Source organism: Schistocerca americana, chromosome 4 (genome assembly GCF_021461395.2).
Source record: "Schistocerca americana isolate TAMUIC-IGC-003095 chromosome 4, iqSchAmer2.1, whole genome shotgun sequence".
Lineage (NCBI taxonomy): Eukaryota > Metazoa > Arthropoda > Insecta > Orthoptera > Acrididae > Schistocerca > Schistocerca americana.
The window spans coordinates 413739686-413758446 of NC_060122.1; the positions used below are offsets into that span (position 1 = coordinate 413739686).

At 44.3% G+C, this 18761-nt stretch overlaps 1 protein-coding gene across 1 annotated transcript in view; it reads right to left on the reverse strand.

Annotated features, from left to right (window-relative positions):
• The window catches only part of LOC124613517 (hemicentin-2-like), a 1448717-nt gene that overhangs the window by 847160 nt on the left and 582796 nt on the right, over window positions 1-18761 (reverse strand). The gene's annotated exons all lie outside the window — the stretch shown is intronic.

The following is an 18761-nucleotide window of genomic DNA, read 5'->3' on the forward strand; positions in this document are numbered from 1 at the left end:
GCCAGCACCAAGCCACACGACCTGCAGCATACCCTTCCACCGCCCCAAAACGACCGTCATTTGCGACTTCAGCTGGTGTCAAGCGAGAGACCATTACAGGGCAGATTGGATGTCTGCTGTGTTTTCTGATGAAAGTAGGTTCTACCTCAGTGCCAGCGACGGCCATGTATTGGGTAGGAGGCCTCCAACCAATCTGTCTGCGAGCTAGACACACTGGACCTACATTTGGAGTTAAGGTCTGGGACGCGATTTCGTCCGACAGCAGGAACACTCTCCTGGTTATTCCACGTACCCTGACTGCAAATTTCTAAGTCAGTCTGGTGAGTGGACCTGTTGTGCTGCCATTGTTCAAATGTGTATGAAATCTTATGGAACTTAACTGCCAAGGTCATGAGTCCCTAAGCTTACATACTATTTAACCTCAATTATCCTAAGGATGAACACACACATCCATGCCCGAGGGAGGACTCGAACCTCCGCCGGGACCAGCTGCACAGTCCGTAACTGCAGCGCCTTTAGACCGCTCGGCTAATCCCGTGCGGCTGTGCTGCCATTCATGAACAGTACTTCAGGTGGTGTTTCCCAGCAGGATAACGCTCTCTTACGAACCGCTGTTGTAACCCAACATTCTCAGCAGAGTGTCGTGACGTTGCCCTGATCTGGTTGATCACCAGACCTGTTTCCAATCGAGCACATACAGGAGATCATCGGACTACAACTCCAGAGTCATCCACAAACAGCATGAGTCGTATTGACCTACCTAGTGCCACAGGCACGGAACCCCATTCCACAAACTGACGTCCGGCACCTGCACAAAACGATGCGCGCACCTTTGCACGTCTGCCTTCAACATTCTGGCGCGTACACCGGTTATTAATGTACCAGTATTTCAGGTATGCAATGGCTTCACTTGCGCTTACATTAGTCTGTGATCTTGCAATGTGAATTACTTAAGTACGTTACCTAGACAAAGGTATTACCGAAATTTCATTCCTCTGTATTAATATTTTTTTTGTCTTGTTGTGATTTTTCCCCGCAGCGTATTCGTAGGGTGAAAGTTGTAAGATAAAGCCCAGCAAATATGATTTTCAACAGAAACGGACAAACATAATATGGTCTACTTGTGGGTAGTTCTGGTGTCTTATTGGTTCTACCTTACCTTACAAGTTGCCGAAATACTACAGATCTTTCTGTTTCACTTGACGAAACAGTTCCTCAACGAGAAATAGCGAAATGTTACATCACCAGACTCGTACAGCTCCACGTCAAACGGTTGCTCACTCGTCCCGTGTGAAGGAGGCTTAATGGTATGTCCGGAAACTAATTCCTCTTCAGATGAGGACCCTTTCAGTCTTCTGATCCCCATGTATCGCTGACTATAAGTAGTGTTGCATGTGATTACAAATCATTCTGAGACGTTCTTCAGCCCTTCTCCCAGTGAATCACGCACTCTTTCAAATATATCTGGGCTCATTCGAATTGCGTCACATACATTGGTCACCCTCCCCTGTATCGTCTTCACATTGCTGATGAACTGGGCATACACCGATGTCTTTATATGTCCCTATAGCTTGAACTCCAGCGTCTCCCTTGTAGAAAGACAACACTATGGTTTATGCTGGATAGAGGAACACTCTTCGAATCATGTGACAGTATCTCACCGCAATCTTTCAAAGGTGATCGACTGGTCGAGGAGGTCTACTAGTGCGGCCTTCCCATTCATCGCCCATTAATCTGATGTATCTCTGTGCTGGAAATTACAGTCATTTGAGACATGTATAGTGAACTTCAACAGCAAGAGTGCCTACACCATCGAATACTGCACGTTACTCGTAGCAAGTAAAACGGTCCGCATATCAACAGATACTGGTTTCCCGACATGTAATTATGGAAAACTACCGCTCTAGTTCTGACAAGTATTACATCCTGTCCAAATACATGACTTCATTTTTACATGTAAATACAGGTGTAGCTAGACCATTCTTTCCGCTAGTAAAAGCGCTTTCCAACATTGTGCGGTATCAGCATCAACAACTCAACGTATTTGTAATATATCAGTTAAGGTTTTCGTCAGAGTTGAAAATCATAATTTTACTAGCGACTAGTTTCGAATATTTTCGTACATTCTCTAACCATTGCCTACATTAGAATGTACAATGTTGTTAACAAACCATGGAACACAAGATTTTCAAACATTTTGTTTGCACAGATCACAGCAGTGCAATAAATCTCTTACGAAGTATTTGTATTTGTATTGTTTCACTGTACATATTACAATCGTCTATACATCAGGTCAATATAACTAATGTTAATATACTGTATTACAATTGTCTTGATACATTCAAAATTCGATAGGCGTTTATCGTTGTTCGTTTATAAAAATTTGACAATGGCCTCCAGTTATTCATTTGAGATGTGGCATGCCTTTACGATGCACACAGTGACTTGCCCCCTCTCATATTTATATTTTACTCTGAGTAATTCGATTTGGGGAAGTACGACCGAGTATTGTCATTACAAGGCTAGTTTTTAAACTCAGTAGATATGAATATTTTCCTCTCTACTTGCATGTGGTGAAAAGTGGTTATTGCTTCACACGTGGACTTCCCACGCAGTGTCTCTCGTCATCCGGTGGTCCGGTGACAGGCGGGTTCCACTGATCTTGAAAGGGTTATCGACGGGTCTGAGGGAGTCGAGTGGATGCTTTCCAGACGCCAGCATTGTCATAAGAGCGGGGGTGACACGCCACAGGGGCCTGAAGGAGCGATTGAGGTAAGAGATTCCATTACTTCGCAGAAACTTAGTGGAAACGCTTGCTGACGGGCTACCAGCGAGACGTGGTAATGACTTGTGCTCCCAGGCAATCTTGGCGGGCAAATTCCCGCGTTTCCTGCAGAATCATAACTGTGATTGGCTTGCTCAGGGGATGGCTCCGTGACGTAGCAAAATCGGCGCAGAAATTGGCGCCAAGTATCTCCATTGGTGGAATAGTAGTGCTTGGGCAATAGAGTGAAATTTTTCGCCAGTTTTCGAGTTGCTGATTGGCACGTTTAACCACGGCCACTGTCGTGGGAGTGGGGATGTTGTGTGTTCAGCTTGTACGGGTGCTCTTGAGTGAGTCGAGTCTCGCCTTTCGGTCGGAGTAGGTTACAAGACTGAGCTCTCGCTGCTCTGGACAGCGTGCCTTCCGTTGGCTGTCTAATATACTTTCATTTAATTGTAACTGTTTGATGAAGTTGCTGAAGTTTCGACTTCAACGTAACTATCCGAGTACAGTTGACAATTGAGCGCTCTGCGTACAAGCGGCCTATGTTCTCTGTCTTGAGCAGTTTTGGCTAAAGCTGACTGTATCCGAGTTACTGTGTGACTTCGCTTGTTAAAATCAATCACCGTACCGTCAGTGATTGTGTGGCGAGCCTTCTTCGTCTCCCTCAGAGGCGCATTTGTACTGCTAGGAAGTCTTTAGCCTGGAACAACCAGACCAGGTTAATTGGTTTTGGGCTATACTCGCGATATTATCATCACCACGACGGGACGTCGAAGCAACCAGCCATCGCCTCCGGTACACCAGATCGTGTCCATGCGGTTAAGATGACAGCTTGGTAATGCATGTTCGCAGCACCGGCAGATTAGGAAAGTTTGCTATGTGATAATCAGAGCTAAGCAGAGCGCGTCTGTTCGTCTTTTCTAACGTGGTTCTGTCTTGGGTGTTCGTTGTCTGAGTTCTCACTACTGTAGCAGCAATTAATGTTGGGTTGGCTGGGTGTTTCTCTTAAGATTTGAGTTGCAAGGAGTTGGTTCCACATACCACTTGGTCATAAATGTCACAAGCTAGTTTATGGACAACTTCACCTTCACAGCATTTATTTGAGTATCCAATTTGACGTATTGTAAATGTTTCATGTGTTTTGTTTATTATTTTGACTTTAGTCATAATAAATAAAATTGTTATTTTGGACAGAACTTCCATTCTGTAGATCGGTAGAGCAACCCTTTCATTTCTCACTGTGTTAATGAAACTTTCCTTTATCAAATTAATTTCTATCAAATTAAATTATTGCAGGTGTCAAACTCTTTTCTGCTCCACTTGCAGGGTCGATTACAGTTAGTTTGCGTTTCTTCTTAACCCATGTGCAACAGCAAAAGTCGGAGTTAGAAAATGGGGGCTTAGAGCATCATTTCCATACAAAGATTCTAGAAGATTTTAGTTTTAAATACACTCCTAGTCCCGGCACCTCGCACATTATGTGTCCATTTGCTCTGCATCTCTGAGCCCTTAATGTTACGAGTAAATACAAAGATTCTTTGTTGATAATGGTCTCAGATATTATCGCAATATTTTATAAATTACTCATATATCACAAGGTAACTAACTTAATCATGTATCATTTTTAAATAAGAGCAAAATATAATAATGTTTCAGTTCAGAATGTTTGTTCATCAGTTTATCAGGCTCCTTTGTCTTCCGTTTATTGTTTCCCAAACTTCAAGTATGTCTAACTTCATTTCGTTAGGTGTCACGTGTAAAATTTTCATATTACTCTCAATACACACTAGTGAATGATGGCCAAAACCAGTCTTATAGCTTAGGCTCATACGATCCTTGTATCTAGTTATAAAATTCCATCCAGTTTTGTGTGTATCAAAACGATCACAAGTAATCTATATACACCAGCTGCTCAATACTTTTTATCATTTTTTACAATTTTGTGTCTTAGTTTAAACCTTGAGATGCTGTTCGAAATGATATTTTGTACTGTTTAGGGAAGGCGTGCCCTAACTTTTCTGTAATAGGGCCATCATATTTCAATATAATAAACTTTTTCCTTCATTAGTAGTTTTTATCGCTTTTGGAGTTTTTGAAATGGAAATGAGAGTACGGTATTGTTGGCCCGGAATCCCCCATTCGAGGAAGTTCGGCAGCCGAGGGCATCTGACGCCACATTGGGCGACTTGCGCGTCGGAGATGGGGATGAAATGATGATGAAGACAACACAACACCCAGTCCCTCAGTGGAGAAAATCTCCTGGTCCAGCCGGGAATCGAACCCAGGCCCCTTGGCGTGGCATTCCGCCACGCTGACCAATCAGCTACCGGGGGCGGACATTCGCGTTCAATACTCTTACCTTATAAGGCGTCTACGCGTGACTAAACTGCTTCACTTCCAGCAGGACCTCTATCCAACCTTCCGAATTTCACCAGTCTTCCTGCATTCCTTGAGGGTCTACAACTCGTGGAAGGAATTACATTGCGGAGATGCAGATTAGCCATACTCTGGAGATTTGTTTGTTCAATGGATATTTCACTCTGCGGCGGTGTGTCTGCATGTGGCAAACTGAGTGCCGGATCGCAATTCTAAAGGGAACCACACAAGTTACTGACAGTGGTTTTTAAGACTGACCTCTCTAGTCCTGTATATGTCAGTTGGTAAGAGAACCAATGCCAGCGAACGGAAATGTTCTGGGATCGAGCTCCTGTCTGGCTACAGCTTTAATCTGGCAGGAAGTGGCGCAAAAATAGGCAACTTGTTCGAATGGTTCAGAAATGTAAAACTATACACTACACAAAACGAAAAAACATAATATCCTGTCACCATAATATCAGTGAATAACACATGGAATAGGTCAACTCATACAAATATGGTGGTGTAACAGTTTGTAGGAATATTTGATAAAGCGGGTGCTAGACTTCGGTTTACTGGTAAACTGCGTGGGAAATGCAGTCAGTATACAAGTCGCTCGTGTGACCTTTCCTAGAAAATTCCTCAAGTGTTCCCTCTCATACAACAGTATCGTGGTGCCAACTAGGCAACGCTCGTCTTCACTTAAACTGTCTGCCTGATGTTTAGGTGCTACAACAGCCAACATCTCCAGATCTCTCCTGGATAGAACATTTGTGGGTCCGATTCGGCTGTCAACTCCGTAGGACTAATACGGTTTATTGAACGCATACAGAGAAGAGCACCATGAATACTGACAGGGTAGTTTGTTCCGTGAGAGATTGTCACAGAGATGCTGAAGAAACTGAACTGACAGACTCTTGAAGGTAGACGTAAATTATCCCGAGGAAGCCTACTCACAAAGTTTCAAGAACCGAATTTAAACGATGACCCTGGGAATATACTATTATACTACAACCCATTACATATTGCCCCGGAGCGGTCTTGAGGACGAGATTACATTAATTACGTCTGGCATTAAAGTATTTACACAATCATTTCCTTGCGTTCCGTACGTGGATGGAACGGGAAGAAATCTTAATAACTGGTACACTGGGACATACCCTCTGCCATGAACGGCACAGTGGTTTGCGGAATATAGGTACATAGTAGACGTAGAAATTTCGATCCGTATATACTGCCTCACAAAAAAATGAAACGAAATGAAACTTGTCAGGTTCGGAGGATATGTGTTTCATTGACTACTAAATCAAGTGACATTTATAAAGAACTAGACAATGTGAACCTAGTTATTAGTATGATGTTGTACACATTGTGGCTGGGATTCATGTGCTGATTGGGTCGGCAAATGCTTCATAAAATCGTTGTATCCTCTCCTGAGGCAAGGTGACCTACAACTGTTGTAACCGGTCCGTGATATCCTGTATGACCGAATACGCCCCACACATGTTCTGACCAGGAGAGCCGTGGGAACACCTCAACATCACGCAGACAGTTTAACTGTGGACAAGCGTTGCCCAGTTGGCACCACGATACTATTACATGAAAGGTAACACATGGCGACGCTTGATGTCCGCGACGTGCAGCGTGGTGTAGCCGAGCGGTCGTGGGCGCCTTGTCACTGTCCGCGCGGCTCCTCCCGTCGGAGGTTCGAGTCCTCTCTCGCGCATGTGTTTGTGTTGTCCTTAGCGTAAGTTATTTTAAGTTAGATTAATTAGTCTGTAAGTTTAGGGACCGATGACCTCAGCAGTTTGGTCCCATAAGACCTCATCAAAAATTTCCAATTTTTCTGTCCGCAACGTATGTTTGTGCCGTCAGAGATACCTCAAAGACTACCAACCGTGATCTGAATTCAGAACGCATGGCTCCCCGTACCATGAGCCGAAGAGTAACACCGTTGCGCTTCTCCGAAACTTTGGAAGATAGACCGCCGCCATATTCGCCTACATAGGTCATCGGGGGTAGTGCTCAACCGCCATTCATCGCTGAACACAGTGCGATGCCATTCATCAGCAGTCATGCTTTCCGTGCCCCACCAAACGCAGGTGAATGTGTTGACGTATTTAATGGCAGCAGACATGTGGGGAGGTGATTTCCTACTGTGGCTGCTGCTAGTTGTGCAGGACGGCGCGTAATGTTTCATGGAGTCCACTGCTTGGTGTCAGATGGCAGGTGCTGGTGTGAAGGAATTATGCGTGCTTGGTGCACAGTACGACTGTCCTCCCTTTTAGTCATCAAGGTGGTCGATCAGAATCTTACCGACGAGTATTACTGCCCTCATGTTGCCATGCGGTTCAGCATGAGGCCACAGTCACATCCGTATGCTCCAAATATGTGAATCTTGCATGACTTGACCAGTACCAAAATCGAGTCCCACAACAAGACCCATGAGCCGTGGCGCCATCGCATTAGTAGATTGTTCTGTCTGGCGCCACTGGCTCAGGTGCAGTATCGACTATCCCTCTTGCGGCCCCATTGCCAATATCACTTGGTATTTGTGGGTTGGGTCCTTAGAAGGTCTTTTTTTCCTTTATTGTTATTTTAATACCTTGCGCAGAAGGTATGCCGGCAGTGACCTACTTATGCTGCTCTTCGGCCACAGAAAACCATAGAACAGATAACAGGTACACAGATATACAAAAAGTATGAATATGAAACAACAGGTGACACACATAATGATTATAACAAAGACGTTCGAACTGAAGACACTGAATTCCATAAGCAAGTGCAACCGTACACGAAGGCACAATGAGTACGCTGTCGAACGGTGGAAGACACTGAGGAGACGCAATTGCACTGGAACGAAGAAACACTGCACAGAAAACATTGACGATGATCTTCGACGCACTGTACACACTGTTGCACTTAAAAAAGGGGGGGCTGCCACAGGGAACAGGGTTGGGTAGGAGGGAGGTGGGGAGGATGCCAGTGGGAGAGAGAAAGTGAGGGGGAGGGGAGAGGATAGAGTTCTATGTGGAAATATTAACAACCAACTGTCACCATGGCTTTAGTCAAAACAAAATTGTCAGAAGGGCGGGTTCAAATGGTTCAAATGGCTCTGAGCACTATGGGACTTAATATCTGTGGTCATCAGTCCCCTAGAACTTAGAACTACTTAAACTTAACTAACCTAAGGACATCACACACATCCATGCCCGAGGCAGGATTCGAACCTGCGACCGTAGCAGTCGCGCGGTTCCGGACTGAGCGCCTAGAACCGCTAGACAACAGAAGGGTGGGTTTGTATTCAGTCACACCTTGGTTTCCGATTGAAATTAAGAGGTTGGTTGCTTTGAAGTAAGCCTTATCATTGTCATATTGTTTGCTAACCTGTTTAACCTTCGTCTAATAACCTTTCGACATACAGCATTCAAACTGAAAGTTATGTCATCTTTTTTGAGTAGCTGAATCACTATTGTCATCAATGGTGCTTATATAGTTTCCATGTATGGCAGAAGGGAATTTAACAAGAGAGACTGCGTCCAGTGCGGTAGTAAACACCGCTGTTTGAGCCGATAATGGACGGCCTTCTGGGCCAGCCGTTTTGTGATCATTGTCGTTTTATTTGCTGTTTTGATTTCTTTTGCAAAAGTTTATTCATCTTAAGGTTTAAGGTCAAAAAATTTGCAAATTTGTTCGTAAAAGGAGTTGTGGTTATATATTGTTAAATAAACAGGTTGTGTGAAAAGAAAGTTATATTGTTGGGTCCTCCCTTTTACGTTTTCCTTCATTCAAGTAAGTACCATGTTTCAATCCATTTCAACCCTACCACGTCTAATAACAAACACGAACAACACAAATGCACGCTGGTGTCAAAGAGAATTGGATCTTTACTCCTTTAGACACCTCACGATAACGGATGCACGTACCGAGGTATACTGACGTCGATAAACTGTTCCGGTGCTTCACTTATTTTTGTCAGGTAGTGTATATGTGTCCCGTGATTTTATTAAATCAAATTACAGAGAATTATCGAACTCCCTATAACAGAACGTGGTCGATTTTCTCTATTTTTATCTAGTTTGAGTTTGTGTGCCGTCTCTGCTGCCCTTGTTATCTACGGAGTGGTAGGACCTAATCCATCTACGCATTTTATAACTGCCTACTATTCTTTGACTCTAGATAAAATCATTTCGCAGCCTCGATAGTACTGACCAGGGAAAATAGTGGAAGTGTTACCTGTCGCAAACTATGTTAAACCAGACTTTGGTACTCGAGTTAATATCGTGCATAGACAAATTCTATGATAATGAAACAGGTATAAGATATACTTTCTTAAGCTGTGCAGCCTACTATCAAATTATTAGGCACGACCAAGAATGGTTTTCTGTTCAATAAAATCACACTTGAATACAAGACGAAATGATATGGTGATGAGCTTACTGCTGTGGCCAAACTTCATTAGAAGTTACTGTCAAGGAAATGCACAAGTCAGATCGAAAATAAAGGAAGAGAGATCGGGAATGAGGAAAAAAAATTAGCCGCAGGTGTGCATAGTTGTCACAAACTATACGAGGAAGAGCAGAGGAACACCTCACGAATGATACGGTTAATACATATAAGAAGGTGAGAGGTCAGTTAGTCAGCTACACAGCGCACAATTGATCCTAGTAACATTGCTAATATATTTAAAACTGTCATATCTTCCTAAAATTACAGCAGGACACAAACATTTGAAGAGTGCATACATTTAGTGTTTCCACCCTCCTCTTGTAAGGGGGCTAAGCCCGTTACATTAAACGGCCATTACTTTGAGAAATACGTTTTCGTGGCCAAAAGAGTGGGGAATAACATGGCGTATTGGAATCCTAAATAAAACAAACCTTACTTCAGAAACAATGTGTTGCGTTACGTTTCGAACGCCCATCATACTTCATGGTCTAGTAGTCGCCTGCACGGCAGCTCAGAGTGTTCGGCCAGGGGACTGGCTACCACTTGTGAACAAGAAGAACTGAGTGAAAGTTCCACGGATGTAATCTAAGTAATCTGTGAAGAAAACGACAAAGAAACAGATATTTAAAAAATGGTTAGCATGGCTGCCTCTAGATCATGGGGTCGCAGGTTCGATTCCGAGGCGAAGCGGATAGTTTTTTCGGTCCGTGTCCTAATCGTTTCATCTCATCTTCATCACAGAGAGGCGCAAATCACTGAAGTGGAGCCAAAATAGAAGGATTGTATCAGGCGGCCGAAAAGACCCAAACGATCGTTTCGCTTCTTCTGCAGTCGATTCGACATCTCCATTTGTTTTATAGTATGTTTAGAAGAGTGTGGGATGTTTATTTGGCAGAGTTGTGATGGTACAAGGTTGAAGGCATACAAAACAAACATGTGTAACTTCTAAATTCGCTGCGGGAAGCAGCGGGCAAACGATCATTCAACTTAATCGCAGAAACTATGATAGTGGAGATGTACCACCGTACTTCCGGAAGGTAATGATCCACACAGCCCAGATCATATTGAACAAAGATATATGTGAGAGACATCGCAGAATCAGCTTAACAGCTCATGCGTCCAATTTGTTACATGAAGATTAGGTTGGCTTTGGGAAAGATCAAGACACCTCTAAAGCAGTTCTGATGTCGTGTTTGACAATAAAGACAAGACAAGAAATACCAAGACACTACGTATGGTTTTTTGGCCTATAAAAACCACTCGACAACTTGAAATGGTGCAAGGTTATCAAAATTCTCAGATATACGCATATAAGAGAGAGGTTAGGATGGAAAATATACAGTATGTATGTAAAAAAATGGAGCAATAAGAATGGAAGACCAGGAGACCGACGATCTGATTGAAAATGGTATAAGGCAGAGGTGGAATCTTTCTCAAGTGTTGAAATGAAGTATTGCCAGTTTCATATTTTCAAACCAGTTGACTTCTACCTCAGTTACCATTAGGAGAATTGTATCGAGCGGATGGACGTGTATGGATATACAGTTCAGCCGCATGAATCCATGGACCCCGCATGTCAACAAGGGACTTTTCTAGCTAGTAGAGTGATATGGAACCCATGATACATCTAGATACGACTCTGACAGTTGACAGGATAGTAAGCATGCTATCTGATCACCTGCACCTGAGTTCAAGCACTTCCGCTTGAGCATATCTGGGATGCCTTGCAACGTACTGCTCAGAAGAGATCTCTACCCCGTCATACTCTTACGGATTTATGGACAGCCCTGCAGGATACATGGTGTCAATTCCCTCCAACACGACTTCAGATATTAGTCGAGTCAATGCGACGTCGTGTTGCGGCACTTCTGAGTGCTTGCGGCGCCCAAGACGATATTAGGAAGACGTACCTGTTTCTTTGGCGCTTCAGTATAAAACATGCAAAAAGTATGAGGATACTGCAAGGAAAACTCTAGAGGCCTTTCGTCAGCACTGGATGTTAAATGGCTATGAAGTAAATATAAAACAAAATGTACTAAAAAAGTTCACCTCATATACAAATAACAGCCCATTGGAATTCGATGCTCGAGCAGTATTACTGTTTGTAGAAAAAATTACCGCCTGTTCATGCACAACCATTTCTTATATTTATTCAGTCTCCCTCTCGAATGTGTTTCTGCACATTTGTGACAGCATTACGCTGCTATACTGAAATATGAACATTCAATATGTTTCGTGATAACATATTGCCTGTTGGCTTTTGTCTCTGAATATTCGGCCGCTGATTGTTTAACGATTTTTCTGACGTTTCGGCGAGTAGCTGGAATTGTCGAAGTTTTACCCTCCATTGCTTGTGGCGGACTCGTGCTGGCGAAACGTCAGAATAATTGTTAAAGAAATATCGGAGCAGGTCCAAAGAGAAAAGCCTACAACAAGTGGCTGCGGAAGTCTCAATAATTTTGTAATAATTTTTGTGAATGGTCACAAACACCTTGTACTTTCAGATGCTACGAACGCGGAGAAACATATCTGACCGGGATATTTAACATAAGAGGAAATTGTGTCTTTACATTAACAGGTGGGATCAGTTAATTCAGTTAGAAAATAATTACAACATCCTTTCCTTGCACAGAGTTTTAGCTGATATGTGGGAAATACACTACACAACCAAATTAATGTATGAAACAAAATGAAAAAGAGGTAATTATCTGGCATTGTCAGGAGGAGAGCGATTTTGTATCAATGTGAAAAAGCTTATAAAATGTTTTATCGTCCTGATCACAGTTTATACGTATCTGGATTACTACTTTCAGCAAAGTTATATTACCATCCTCTTTCCCATGATCTGAATTTGGCAGTATAGCATGTGCTGAACCTAGTGATCAGGATATGTGTCAACTGCGACGGAGATGATAAGTAGTTTTATTTTAGAAGCTTTTCTAGATTGAAAAATGTATCACTTTTTCTAAGCCCAGTGATTATCTCGTATTGCGACGCCTAAGTTTTAATTTTGGGCAAAATGTGCCTACAGCCATCTCCAGCAGTGGTGCGAAATCATGGCACCCTGCGACGTCACCCTCGGATTCGGAAACGCTACAGGCAGCAAGGTGTCGACTCATGCGAAAATCGCCCGCAGCTCTGAAGTACATGCGAGGTGCAAGGTGGCTTAATGATATCACATTGGCACCAACTTTTACCACAACCATATTATGGAAGTGTCGCACGATGGGAAGCTCGTCACGACCCCTCTTACCCACATTTCAACCCTTTGTGCCGGCCGAAGTGGCCGTGCGGTTAAAGGCGCTGCAGTCTGGACCGCAAGACCGCTACGGTCGCAGGTTCGAATCCTGCCTCGGGCATGGATGTTTGTGATGCCCTTAGGTTAGTTAGGTTTAACTAGTTCTAAGTTCTAGGGGACTAATGACCTCAGCAGTTGAGTCCCATAGTGCTCAGAGCCATTTGAACCATTTTTTTTCAACCCTTCATTTTGACGCCTCTGCGATGGAAGTCAGAACTGCAACATCGAACGCTGAGATCAAGCGGTTCCTTTTATGAAATCCCAAGAGGCACTACTCAGGTGAATGTGTTACGAAGGCGCTGACCGGTTCATTTTTAGCGTGCTCAGCACAGGTGCGTGCTTGGCACCGAGTGTGTTGCCGAACTAGCGGGAAGGGGCGGGGCAGGGGCGTCTTAGAGGAACCCTTTGCCGTTTCATTCACGCACATACCTGTGTGGCACCTGTCCGTGATCACGCCACGGAGGGCGCGAAAAGGGAGGTCTGAGGAAGCAAAAAAAAAAACACCTTTTGCTGCTTCGGATTACTTAGAAATTTTGTTTAATGGTTTTGAAGATTTCTGTCTAGTATACCAAAGTGTTCAGATCACTTTCAAAGGGTCTGCAGCCCCACAATGTCCTAGGAGTAGTGCTGAATCGCCCGGCGAGTGCCAGCAGTAGGCGAGTGATGGCTAAAGCTTCGTCCTCTTGCTCATCGCACTGGAAACTGCCGTGTCTGATCTCGGAATGTGTGGGAGTCTAAGCTTGGTGCCAGTGTGACATCATAGCCCACATTACACCTCACATGTACTTCTGAGATGCGTTTTTGCGCATGTGTCACCAACTTGCTGTTTGAAAGATCGCCGAGCCCGAGGTTGACGTCAGAGGGCGCTACACTTTCGCGTCATTACGGAGGAAAGTTGTAGGCACCTTTGACCGACATTTCAAACTAGGAGACAACTATCGGGTTTCGAAAAAGTGTTTCTTTTTTTGCGGAATGTATGTTCACTTTTAGCAGAGTAATAGCATCTACAGATTAACGTCTACTCATAGACTCCGCCAGGTATCTTTCTTTGTTTGGCGGACGCTTATTTGTGTATCACTGTCACTTCACCATTTCCCTGTTACAGTCGTGAATGATTCGCAGAAATAAAGATTGTTCGTAAGCCTTCGTGCGAGATTTAATCACGCTCTTTTTACCTGTAAGATTTCTTCGCAAGATATACGTATGTTTGAGGCAATGCTTGAGTTCTAGGAACATATACTCTCAAAACTTTAACAGGAAAGCATACCATGATGTTTGAAGCACAATATTGCTAGAGTCTTCTAGGAACATTGCTCTTAAAACATTAACATTAAAACATACTGCGATTCCCGTGATGCAGAAGGCCTCCTTTGCAGCCACTGGAGTTGGCTGAGCATCTCCGTGATGCTTTCATGCTTCCTGGATGAACCTGTAACGAAACTCTCTGCTCTTCTTTTGATCTTCTCTATTTCTTTTATCAATCCTATTTGGTACGGATGCCAGAAGGACCAGCAGTATTCAGGTTTTGGTCGAACAAGAGTTGCAAGCTATCGTATGGTGGCGGCAGTTTTCCGTCTACCAAACGGCTAAAAAGTCATAACCATTTCACCCTTGAGGTTCCACATTTATCAATAGCAGAAGGAAATCTGACATTCGTTGAATAGTGGCCCCTGTGTGGATCACCTAATGAGTTGACTAACTTGACATAACATTAATTTAAGTACTTAAAACCGACAACAAAATAAATGGCATAATAGGGAATGAGATTGGATGTCGTTGAAAAATTGATAACAAGGGCTCTTGATATGACAAAGAGATTTATTAGCTAATATCAAGGTCAAGAGAGAACGAACATATAAACAGAAACTTCAACTCTACAACATTTCATTAACACAAACTCAGGTTGGTTGGCAATAGACTTGGGGGAACATAAGTGGAATTTATGTGTACTGGCTACTGTGAGTCGAAGAATGCCAATGCCAATGCCAATCTAGGCAAACGCACTCTGCTCTACCATTCAATAATTGGTCTCTCGTATCAAATTATAATTAAGCTAGCAATGGACATTGCTATTAAAAAAAGATTTCCGTGAAAACTATTGATAAGCTTCTGAATTTGCCGAAGCTGCGCAACGTGACCGACATAGCCGGTGAAAGACGTGGTGCTGTCACCCGCATGCAGCCGCGGCCGAAGCTGCTAGGCTCGGTGGCGCATCGTACTGCGAGAGATGACCCCACGTCTGCCGGTGATTGTCTCACGTCCGCGAAAATATTAAAGTTTCGCCCGGATGTCCGGACGAGTTTACAACTAACTGCTCTCTCCGTAGAAACGGAAGAACTCTAGGGACTGTACTCTGCGACGATGCAGTACACATCTTGTTCTCCGAAAAAAATAGCTCACAGTACCTGGCGTTCCTGCAGCCAAACCCCCGGTGTATTTCACAAGATGAGGGAAGCTTCCTACTGAAAGCTCCGTTCGTCCATAAAACGGTTTAGTGGGCGCCGTTCTGGTGACGCGCAGCCGCATCTAAGAAACGCAACAACCAGAGAAATTTGTTGTCCCATCTCACAAGGTACGCTGTTCTTGTAATAAACACATTAGATGGCAGCCAGCCCGACGCCGCTTTACCTGGGCCTGCACACGGTACAAGGAGACCCGACTCCCACACCTCGTCCATTCGTTAATAAAGCGTTTAGTCCGGAGCCAGGATGGCTGGAGTCACCAGTTTCTAAAGTGTCATTTAGCCACGGTGTTCCCACCCTCTTCCTTAGGCCGCTACCGGAACAAGCCTGACCACCAGAATGGCGGCCCATAAACCATTGCCTATAAACCATTGCCCTGCAGGGCCCATGGAGAGTTTCAGTGACTACAAAGAGAGACTAACAATGAGAAGGTTCCACGAACTCGCATACTGCTTGAGGAAAGTTCTAAAGCTGCCCCTAATGCAATGATCACCTCTAGCATCCAAAAATCTGTCTCTTCAGCCGAATTCAATCCTACTACTGCTACCCAAGTCATGCAAGTGCTGAGAGATCAATCAGTGGTTTACCCTAACCCCAATAGTCCATCAGATTAATATCAAACAGGGAGAATTTAGATACACCAAATGCGAATGAAACTGTTTGATAATGAGCAAAACAAAATTAAACAGGAAGTGCCTGACAGGTATTACCACGGCAGTGGTCTGCCTGGAAGGCACCGCCGTCTTTCAGAGTTTCTTAGGCTACCTCATTTGTGGATAGACTAAGTTTCGTAAGAATTCTGCCAATGACTTTCAGTCTCGCATCTGCCTTACTTCGGATTAGTTTTATGTGAACGTTTCACTTCCAATACCTCCGTACACACCGAGCGGGATGGCCCAGTGGTTAGACACTGGACTCGCATTCGGGAGGACGACGTTTCAATCCCGTCTCCGGCCATCCTGATTTAGGTTTTCCGTGATTTCCCTAAATCGTTTCAGGCAAATGCCGGGATGGTTCCTTTGAAAGGGCACGGCCGATTTCCTTCCCAATCCTTCCCTAACCCGAGCTTGCGCTCCGTCTCTAATGACCACGTTGTCGACGGGACGTTAATCACTAACCACCACCACCTCTTGTGCACGTCTAATAATATTCAGAAACGACTCAAAGATAAGTCAGCTGCTTTGTCCGCCAATAGAAACAGTTCACATTATCACACACAGAGGCCGCTACACATCAACGCCAGGCTCCAGTGTGGTGCAACGTAGTTCTGGTCAAATGCCATCGGTGCCGCACATACCATGGACTGTGTTGTGCGTCTGCCATATAATGGCTGGACGAAAACGTGGAAGACACGTGAGAGGTGCATTCTCGAACATAAATGCAGATGCTACTCAAGCCTGCAAGTAGCGCCGTTCTGGTTGACCTTGGACGACGCTTTGGTAACATCCTCAATACTTCACAAGTTTCTGTTGAGTTTGAGGAGATGTGAGTGCTTTAGGTCGGAGATGACTGAATTAGAACGTGAGCATATTATTGGATCTCGTATGCTTTGTGCTTCCGCAACCAAGGGATTGTTGAATCTTCCTGGCAGATTAAAACTGTGTGCTTGACCGAGACTCGAACTGGGGACCTTGGCCTTTCGCGGAGAGGTGCTCTACCATCTGAGCTATCCAAGCAAGACTCACTACCCGTCCTCACAGCTTCAATTCTGCCAGTACCTCGTCTCCTACCTTCCAAACTTCACAGAAGCTCTGCTGCGAACTTTAGATGGTAGAGCACTTGGCCGTGAAAGGCAAAGGTCCCCGGTTTGAGTCTCTGGCCGGCATACAGTTTTAATCTTTCAGGAAGTTTCATATCGGCGCACACACCGCTGCAGAGTGAAAATCTCATTCAAGCGATTGTTTCAGTCGCCACCACGTCGACGATCTATTCCGCTTATAGGAACAGCGGGAAATCGCCATCTGCTGAGGCACAACGCTAACGAAAGTGTGTGATGTGCGACGGTCATTGAAGGTGACTGTGACGAAAACTAAGAGAACGACAGCTGAAAAAGTCACTGCTGATGTTAATGTCGTACTCGTGAAGCCCGTAAGTACAAAAAGAAGACGAAGGGAGCTTCATAAGAAAGGATCTGTTTGGCGAGCTGGAATTCAAAAGGCACACCTCAGCGGTGCAAACGCCTGCAGAAAGGACACGTGGTACCGAATGCATAAAACCTTAGCCGTGGAGCAATGGAAGAAAGCCATTTGGTCGGATAAGTCTTGTTTCATACTGTTTCGAACTTTTGACTGATGGTACGTCGCAAGAGAGAAACACGCCGGGATTTCAATGATGGTTCGAGTAGCGGTATCACGGTATTCGATGCGCCCTATTGTTACTCTGAAAGGTCGAATTATTGCCAATGTTTATGACCATTTTGGTTGATCAGGTTCATCCCATGGTGCAATGTTTGTTCCTTATTGGTGGCGTTGTGTGGTTCAATGTTTGATCCTCATTTGTGGTGTTGTGTTGTAAGACGATAGGGCCTCTGGTTACACAGCTGTCATCATCTAAGGCTCTTTTTGTGAACACGAGGATGAATTGTCTCGTCTTCCTTCGCTACCAAGAGCACCAAATCTCAATTTTATTAAGTGTTTGTGATCTACTTTCGAGAGATGGATGAGTGATCGCTGTGCGCCTCCATCATCATTACCTGAACTTGGCATTATTTTGAAAGTAGAAAGGTCCACGATTCCCCTTAAAACCGTACAGGAGCTGTATTTACACACTCTGGGAGGACAGTAAGCTGTTCGGCATGCCAGCGAGTTTCCTACACTGTATTCGGCATGGTAATGTGTTGTATTTTCGATGTTTCCCTATTTCTGTTCACCCTCTTTATGTCACTCAAATGATTTTATCCATCCACAAGAGTTACGGTCAAACGCCATAGAGGGCGTACAAAACAGTTTGCCAGTCGTGAGCACTGGTGGTTACACATCTCCACTGACGTGTACCACTGTCACAGAATCGCAGCGTCATCCCAGTTCGGCAGTGTTCTTGCATCGACACAAAAGTATGAGCCTATATGTCCTGCCATGCCAGCACGACCAGGCTGAACGTTCTAATAGTTTAGTCATGGATCACTGGATTCAGGAGTGGACCAGTGTTCAGTGTACAGAAATACAGCCACACGGACATGCTTTACTATCGTATTGAAGTTAAGTTATATACAGGGTGGTCCATTGATAGTGACCGGGCTAAATATCTCACCAAATAAGCATCAATCGTCGGCCGGGGTGGCTGAGCGGTTCTAGGCGCTACAGTCTGGAACCGCGCGACCGCTACGTCGCAGGTTCGAAACCTGCCTCGGGCATGGATATGTGTGATGTCCTTACATTAGTTAGGTTTCAGTAGTTATAAGTTCTACGGGATTGATGACCTCAGAAGTTAA